Below are 9,352 nucleotides of genomic sequence, written 5' to 3'. Positions count from 1 at the left end.
CAAACAGATGCTATTTCTACAGTATGTAGCAATAAAGTAATAAAAATGCACTTGACTTTAAATCCTAGTTACACTTCCTTCAAAAGATACCCGAGTGTTCTCTAACTCCACCACCACCTTCATCTCGTCCCTAGGCTGCAGCAACAAATTCCTAACTGGATTTCTCATTTCAATCATTTCTCTACCCAAAAAATACAATGTTCTTTGTAAACCATAGATCAGAACATATCACTCCTTTGTTTATGACTTCACGTAGATTTTGTATGCACCTCGAAGAATGAAATCCAGATAACACTGCAGCTGTGAAAGCCCTTCTGGATCTAGTCTGCTTACTCTTCCTGTTTTTCTCCAGATGCCAGCAACAGGCCCTTCCTTTGAGCTTCTCCGTGTGCCTTCAACCATTCCTTGCCACAGGGCTTTCGTAAGGTGGCTAGCTCTTTAAACCCAAGAGCTAAGCACAGCTGTCAGCTCCTCAGGAGTCTTTCCTGCCTATTCTATTTAAAGTTTCCACCAGTTACTCTCAATAGACTGATTCATTTGTTTATATTCTGTCTTCCCTGCTAGACTAAAAATGCCTCATTTGATTCCCTACCATAAGAAAATGTACAGGGCTTACTTGGAGTTTTAAACAAAAAGTCTACTGAGGAACATACAAGTCGACTTCAACACAAAGACAGAGCATACGAACATCAATTTTTCCAAAATTAATCTCTAATTTCAATATTCACAAATAGTATTCAAGATACTTTTAATTTCAATAAGGTTTCTTTGTGAGATTCACAAAATGATTTTGAAGTTCATGCAGAAGAAAATATGGACCTGAATTTTGAGGAAAGTCTGAAGAAAAAAAAGAGCAGTGAACAGGTGAATAAGCCTACCAATCTTAAAATCATAAAAGTACAATAATTAAAGGGACTGGTAATGACTTTGAAATACTGTACAAGCAAGACAACAGCAGACACATCAGAAATACTCCCAAACATTAAGTAAATGATAAAATTATGACTCAAATCAATAGAGCTAAGGATTGAATACTCCACTAAATGGTGCTGGCACAATTTTGGTTATTTGGGGAGAAAACATGCATACAAAACCAAAAACAAAGCTCACTGCCATTGAGTTGATGCCAACTCACAGTGACCCTATAGGGCAGGGTAGACCCGCGCCTGTGAGATTCCAAGACTGTAATTCTTTACAGGAAAGAAAGGCCTCTCTTTCCCCCAAAATGCATGCAGATACCCTAAAAGGTACACTCTACCTCATTTTTCATACCCAAAATAACTTCTCAGTGAAACCAAGAATTAAAATTTATTTTTAAAAGGGTAAAGGAAAGGGGAAAAAAGAAACCACAAAAGTATCAAATTAAAATCTGGGATCTTGTTTTGTTTTTTAATACAAAAAAAAGATATACAGGTAAAAGTCTTCTGATTCTAGTTCCCCATGTGGTGAAATAAGTTCTCTGATGTGGACTTTTGCCTTGGTTCTTTGCGGGGGAGGGTGGCGCCTGGGAGATTCCCCTTCCCCCACTATACTGCTGCCCTAAGTTCTTTGGAAAAGCAAAGGGCAGAGTGTGGTGGAGCTCTGGAACTCCCAGGTAGTTTTCTACCCCAGAGGGTTTGTTGGTTAATGGACATTTCCTGAAGTACTCTGCAAACAACCTGACGGTTTGTTTTCTGCCTGGCCCTGTTTTACACACGTTTCAGGGATTGGTCAATTTGCTATGCAAATAACAGTGTGTAAAACCATCCAATAGGATTAAGTAATTTGTGGAGATTGCCTAGTTTGTGGACAAGAAGTCTGTTTATATTAAACAGCTACACTGTGGTAGTTCTTGAAAGGCAAGGAAAGAAGCCGCAGAGAGAGACAGGAGGTGGAAATATCCTAAAATAACTACCATGCAGGCCAGTGACCGTTTAACACTGAAGATGGCAAAAAGATAACCCCCTAGAAGGGGTCCTGCACAGATCCAGTGGCAGTTACGTTCAGAAGAGGGCCAAGACAGTGGAAGGTGACTGCAGAAGGCTACTGCTAAGCAAGCATACAGCTAAGAGAACAGTGCACGGGCGATAAACTGCTTCTTTTCCTCCCAAAATTTCAATGAAATGAATCTTTTCATTATCATTAATAAAATACTGATAATTCACTGATTGCAGACATTTTAGTCACTGGAATTAATAACTTTCAACTGTTTTTCAGTTCCCCCAAACTATTCAGCATCAAGTGCTGTAGGTGTATCAGTTATCTTCTACAACAGCAACCAGGATCTTTGTTCTCTTTACAACTATCGACTACACACTTCCTGAGTACAGAATGTCATTCTGAGAACAGGGAAGAAAGAGGATTAAAAAATAATTCAAAAACAGTTAAACCTAAAAAAGGGCTATGTACCAGTAGGAGCATATACATAAATAACCAAAATGTTGTAATACTGGCACAGAAAAAGCATTAAGAATTTCCAGAACAAAAAACATACATCGTAGAGGAAGGTGGGGGGCGAAAGGGAGAACAGATGGCAATGATCGACACAGAACCACCCCCACAACAGAAATGTGGCAAAAGAAACATGGGTGAAGGGAGACAATGGTCGGTAAAAGATATGAAAATAATTTACAATTTATCAAGGGGTCACAAGGTTGACGGGGAGAGAGGGGAAAAAGAAGAGCTGATACCAGAGGCTCAAATAGAAAGTAAACGTTTAGAAAATGATGATGGCAACATATATACAAATATGGTTGACACAATTGATATGCGGATTGTTATAGGCGCTGTAAGAGCCCCAATAAAACGATCCTTTAAAAAAATAAAAGAAAATATCGGTAGAAAAGACAATATGAGTGAAATTTCTTAGATAAAGTGATAGGTGGTTACATGCTTGAAAAACAGGCAGAATTTATATGCGATAGAGTTTGAAAGATAAGGTCCAGAGGACTACTCCAAAAAGACATACTATCCGCAAAATACAAGTCTTCTTAATACAACACAAAATAGGCATTCCTTTCAGGTATGCCACCAAAAACACGAGCACAAAAGAAAAAAGGTGAAAAACTGAATTTCATCAAAACTTGAGGGTGTCAAAGGACTTCATCAAGAAATTGAAAATAAAATCTACATTATAACTTTTAAATTACATAAAGAACTCCTAGAAGTCCTATAACAAAAGTCACACACAAATAAAAATGTGCACAGAGCTTACACAGACATTTCTCCAAAGAGACACAAAAGGTACACAAGCACATGAAAAAATGATCAACATCATTAATCCATCAGCTAAATACAAATCAAAAACCATAACGTTTAACCCACTACAAAGCCTATTATCAGAAAAACAGTAAATAACACGTATGGATGAAGATGTGGAGAAACTGGAACCAACTCACACTGCTGGCTGAATGTAAAATGAGGCAGCCACTGTGCAAGCTTGACAGTCCCTCAAAAAGCGCAAACAGAATTGCCATGTCGCCCAGCATCTCTACTAGTACGACCCCAAAGACTCCAAAGCAGCGACTCACACAACACTTGGACACTACTCCTAATAGCCTACACAACTCAGTGTCCATCAACAGATGAATGAGTAAATCATGGTCTATCTCTACAATGGAATATTACTCCATCATAAAAATAAATGAAGTTCTAATATATGCTGTGACATGGAAAAGCCTAGACAACACTACACTAAATAAAGTCAGTGAGACACAAAAAGGCAAATATTGCATGATCCTATTTATATGCAAATACAGAGAGAGAAAAGTTTATCAGTGGCTACCAAGGGCTGAGGGAGGTATAAAAAGACAGTTATTCCTGGACAGCCTGTACATTTTTTTTCTATTTGGGATAAAGAAGCCTTTGGAAATACAGATCATGGCGATGACTACACAACATGATAAATGTAATTAGTATCACTGAACGTGAAAATGGCAAACATTTTATACAGTAATTTTAATAGACAAATGGAGTAACAAATCTGACATCAGTATTTATGTGAAAAGTACCAAGTTTAAAAAAATAATAAATTAACAGATAAAATGTGCTATATGATGGAGCTTCAAAAGTCGAGGGAAAAAAAAAGTCAAGGAAAAAAATCCAGTATGACTTTGTGGGGGAGGGGGCCAAAACACTCCTCCCAACATCTCCCCTTGCGTCCATCATTTTTGCCCACCTCCCTTTTTTGTATATTGTCTTCCCCCTCACCCAGATTAATACATGTCTACCCTCTAGCAAAGAAATTATCTTTTAATTCCATTGTCCATGAGGTTTTTTAAAAACCCCTGCCTCGGACATATACATACTATGGAGTATTAGTCATAAACAGAAATGAAGTTCCAGAACACACTGCTAGGTGAATAAACAGATAATAATATAAAGTGAAATAAGTCAGTCACACACAAAAAACAGTAATTAGTATGATTCCATTCATGTGTCTAGAATAAGCAAGAGTACAGAGACCGAGGTTTTTGCGTGGTTAGTTACCAGGAGCAGGAGGGAGGAGATCAGAGAGCACCACTGGTTAGGAAAGCAATGACTCTCTGTTACGACATAACAGGAGAATCCAGAAATAGACGCTGGTGAGGGCTGCACAACATAATGAACTTAATCTGAGTCGAACATATAAATTATGTTAAAATGGCAAATGGTTTGCTACTATTTTTTAACTATAATTTTTAAGGAGAATAATAAGCCTTTCCCTTTAAAGTAAGTAATCCTAGTGTTGAAGTGGTTAAGTGCTTAACTACTAGTCAAAAGGTTGTCATAATCCATCATCCACTCCTGAGGAGAAAGATGTGCCAGTTGGCTTCTGTAGAGATTTACAATCTTGGATATTCCACAGAGCAGTTCTAGTTCTAGTCTGTCCTTTATGGCCGTTAGTCAGAACCAACCAGAAAATAATAGGTTTCTTTAAAGTAAATTTTATGGCATCAGTACCTACAGATAACTAATATTATAAAGGGCCTTTTCAATATAGTATTATGAACAGAGTTCACATCTATGCTATTTTTGTACCTATATACTCACGTATAAGCCGGCCCAAATATTAGCTGAGGCACCTAATTTTACCACAAAAACTACATAAAAAATGTGCTTAAAAACTCACTTTATATAAGGTCATTGAAATTCCTTGTACATTAAAAAAGAAGTTTGAGATTAGGTGAGGCAAGCAACAGCTTGCCTCTTTGACCTGTTTTCAGGGTCTCAGAGATACCTAACCACAGGCAAAATTAAATGTCCTGTTAAAAAAAAATGTCCACTGTAATACTTAAATTCTGTGAAATGTCACTTTTGTCCAGGTAATCTTTAAGATGTTTTAGTTTGAAAAAAAAATGAGGAGCTTATGCCAAGGGCTGAAGGGGAAAGCAAATGTTTTGACAATGATGGCAACGAATGTACAAATGTGCTTGACACAATGGATGAATGTATGGATTGTGATAGAGTTGTACGAGCCCCCAATAAAATGATTAAAATTTTAAAAATAATTTTCAAAAAGATGTTTTAGTTTAAGAAGACATTCCTCAAAACAGAATCAAAATTAAGCAAACTATATGCTTTCCAGTGATCACCATTTCACTGACAGAACGGAGCAGTATTACTATCACTATAAAAATTGTTTAACCAAGTGTCAACAATCTCACTGACCCATCTCAGGGATGATATGCTGTAGTGGGATGAACACCACACAGAAGGCAGAAAATTTGGATTCTGCTACTGGTTAATTGCAACATTGTAGGCAGATAATTTCACATCTGAAAACAGAAAGAGCCAAACCCATTCCCATTGAGTCAATTCTGACTCAGAGCAACCTTATAGCACAGGGCAAAACTGTTCCTTATGGTTTCCAAGGCTTTATGGGAGCAGATCGCCTCATCCGTCTCCCAAAGAGTAGCTGGTGGGTATGAATTTGGCGGCCTGATGCTTAACCCACTGCACCACTATTGTTCCTTTCACGGCTGGTAGCCATGGCTCACTCACTTGTAAAGCATGTAAGCCTAGATAAGCTCTATCATTCTGTATTGCTTTTAGGTGTCATCAATTGTTCCAACACAGTGGCCCCACAAACAACAAAATGAAACTGCCAGGTCCTACCTCATTGCTGCGTTTGAGCCTATTGGTGTAGCCACTATGTCAATCCATCTCACTAAGAGTTGTCTTCTTTTTTGCTGACCCTCTACTGAGCTACCAAGCATGATGTCCTTGTCCAAGGATCGGTCCCTCTAGATAGCATGTGCAAACTACATAAAAGGATGTCTCTCCCTCCTACCTTCTTAGGCATATTCTGGCTGTATTGTATAACTCTAAGTCATTAGCATTTTATTTTACTAAATTTAATTTGTTTTTTGAGATCATCACTAAGTAAAATGAACAGCAGCACACACAGGCACAGAAAACTGAAGAACTCCACAGGGATATGCAAAGAGCTCTGTACAGTCTTCTTAGATTTTCAAAAGCAATGGGGGGGTAGGGGAGGGGTTGTATCTGAAGATCCTCCAAGTAATATTTTAACCACACAAGTTCCTAGGGCAGAAAGAATGGTAGAACAGTAAAAATGCCAGCGGGAAACCGCCACCACAGAACGCCAAAATAAAAACAGATGCTCTACACATACAAGCAGTTATTACTACATTAGAGAAGCTTTTCATAGTTCTCCAAGAGCCCTGAGTCCTCATAGAAAAGAAACAAAAAAAGTTTTCTTAGACATCTATCTAAACTTAATTTTTGCATACTTAAACCTAGAAAGGACAAAACATCAGGCAATCTAAAGAGTACCAGTAAATTATTTTTGCACAAAAATCAATATGCTCCACAATGGCGTCTATCTTTAAAGCACTTAAAAATGTACTCTGAACATGAAAAGCACCACACAAGTGAATGAATTAAAATATATGACTTTCTAATCTACACAAGTCAGTACAAAATAAATTCTGAACAACCTCTACAACTTGCTTTATATTTTAGTCAAATAAAATCCAATCTACAAAAGTAAAAGGACAGTGAGGCTTCAATGATTTCCAAGGATCAACAAAAATTTAAAGTTAAACTGATACACGTTACAAAATACAAAACAGATGCGTATGCAAGCCACCCCAAAAAAAACCCGACTACAAAAAAAACAACCTGAATAACCAACAGTCTGACATTTACCTACATCAAAAGACCTTTGCCTTCCCCACCATCACCATCTATCCATTACCACAGTTCTGAATCATAGCAACCCTATTGGGCAGGGTAGACCTGGCTCCATAGGTTTATGAAACGCTACATAAGCAACAGCCTCATCTTTCTCCTGGGGAGCAGCTAATAAGTTTGAAATTCTCACCTTGTTTCAGCAGTGTCACCAAGACTCCTTAAAACAGAGAGAAATGGCAAGAAACTTGTCATCATTTCATAAATTTTAACAAAATGTTTTGAATGATGTAAACTTGCCTCATCCTGGGACAAATATTTACGCAATTAATTGTAAAAATCTACAAATTAATTTTCAGAATTTCATACATTTTTTAGAAGGGAACACCAAACACTTAAGTTGTATTATACGAGGAAAACTAATGACTTCCAGTTAAAAATATAAATATTATAGATGTTCCTCTAGAGGTGATGAAGAGAATAACAGCTATACAAAAATAGATGCCACACCAAATAGCAGGTGCATTCTGATAAGTTGTAATGTAAACATATTTTTCTACTTAGAATCTTATTCACTCAAATATATTTGCAGTGTCAGTACTAGACACAGGAAAAAAACAATTTAAATACCCTAAATATAAAGATAAAATCAAAACTGGACTCATCCTGCCCTCAAGAGGAGATAAAACAGCTACATAAATAGCTATAAAAAAAGTAAGGGCCATGAGAGATGTGCAGACAAAGAACCACAGGCGTGTGCAGTAGGAGAAATACATTGTTTAAAGTAACTTCACATCTACTGGCTCCCTTTAGGCTCACACCAACCAACCCTAGAGACCAGTTGTTTTCCTGTTATAGAGATAAGGAAACTGAACCGCAAAAGTCTGATCATCTTCCACAGCAGGACCCATCCTATAATATTTTCTCTCCGAAGAAGTTTAAATTATGATGAGCCATTTATAAAAAATAAGTATAGCTGGATATGCAAGTAACTACCTCCTAATATATCTATTTACATATAGATATACATGTATTTGTTTGCCAGTCCTCACCAAGTAGATTCTGTAATATAGTATATCAACCTTGCTTTTCATTAACAGATATGTTAAAAACAGAGCAAAGTAACTGTGACCCATAAATTTAAACCTTTAGCAGAATGAGAAAATAAGATACAGTATTTCTGTCTGCACCAGCAACTTGTGGTTACTTCTTTTATAATTATTTACTATGTCTGCTTAGGATTCTAAAATGGGTCTGCTACTCTGTCCAGAGAAATACAAATTCCATCCAGTAAATCCTCTTATGAAAGGGCACACAAAAACATTTTCCAAATAAATAAATAAATAAATATTAAAAACTACACAATGCCATCAACTCTTCAATCACCCACCAGGCAATCACATGTATCTGCAGCTGTCTCTTCCGAGTATGCTAAAGAAACAAATGAATGAGTGTTGTTAGGCATTTTTAAATCCCAGGCCTGTTGTTCTTTGCACACTGCCCATGTCTGCTTCCCTTCCTTGCCTCACCAGGGTGCACAAAAGGAATGTACACTCCAACATAACGAGGGGAACAAGTCTGATACGGGCAAATAAGCAGACTAATCCCAAAGATTAAAATCACCCACACCACTGGTCTCCGCGGTTACCCTGTGTTGAAGCTACACGGTGGCATGCAACACCACAGCGAAAACGGACACATCCTAAGCAAACACTTGGAACAAATAACGCTTATTCCCACGCCTTTTATATCTTCTAATACTCGTGCAAAGCTACAGCAGATAATTCAAAGAATGCCGTCTCCTTTGCGACCGATTCCTCCAATTGCAGTTTCTCAAGTGCCCCCCACCGCCTCAAATGGGGTGCACTCCCTGACTTCACACCTTAATTTCCCAGGAACAAACGGTGAGAGCGAGGGAGCTCTCAATCTTTGCCATGGCCACCACTGCCCACCGCTCACCCTTAGACCCGGACAGAAGGGATGACAGAGGTGAACGAATGGGCTCTTCACGCTCTCGTCTCAACGTTGTCACCCTCCCAAATCCCTCCACACTCCCCAAACGGCCACCAAGCCCACCTCGGATTAAGCCCAGGCCCCACCCGGGGACGCCCAGCCCTCCCCTCTTGCCAGTCGGCCTTCCAGCCGCCGCCTCAGCCAACGCACGGGGCACCCTCTGCCACCCGGCCCGGACGCAGCCTGTTCTTCCTGCAAACTCCAGAAGCCGTCACCCGCCCAGCCC

Source organism: Echinops telfairi, unplaced genomic scaffold (genome assembly GCF_000313985.2).
Source record: "Echinops telfairi isolate 266 unplaced genomic scaffold, ASM31398v2 ScPeMD7_2010;HRSCAF=2546, whole genome shotgun sequence".
NCBI classification, from domain to species: Eukaryota; Metazoa; Chordata; class Mammalia; order Afrosoricida; family Tenrecidae; genus Echinops; species Echinops telfairi.
This window is presented reverse-complemented; position numbering follows the sequence as displayed.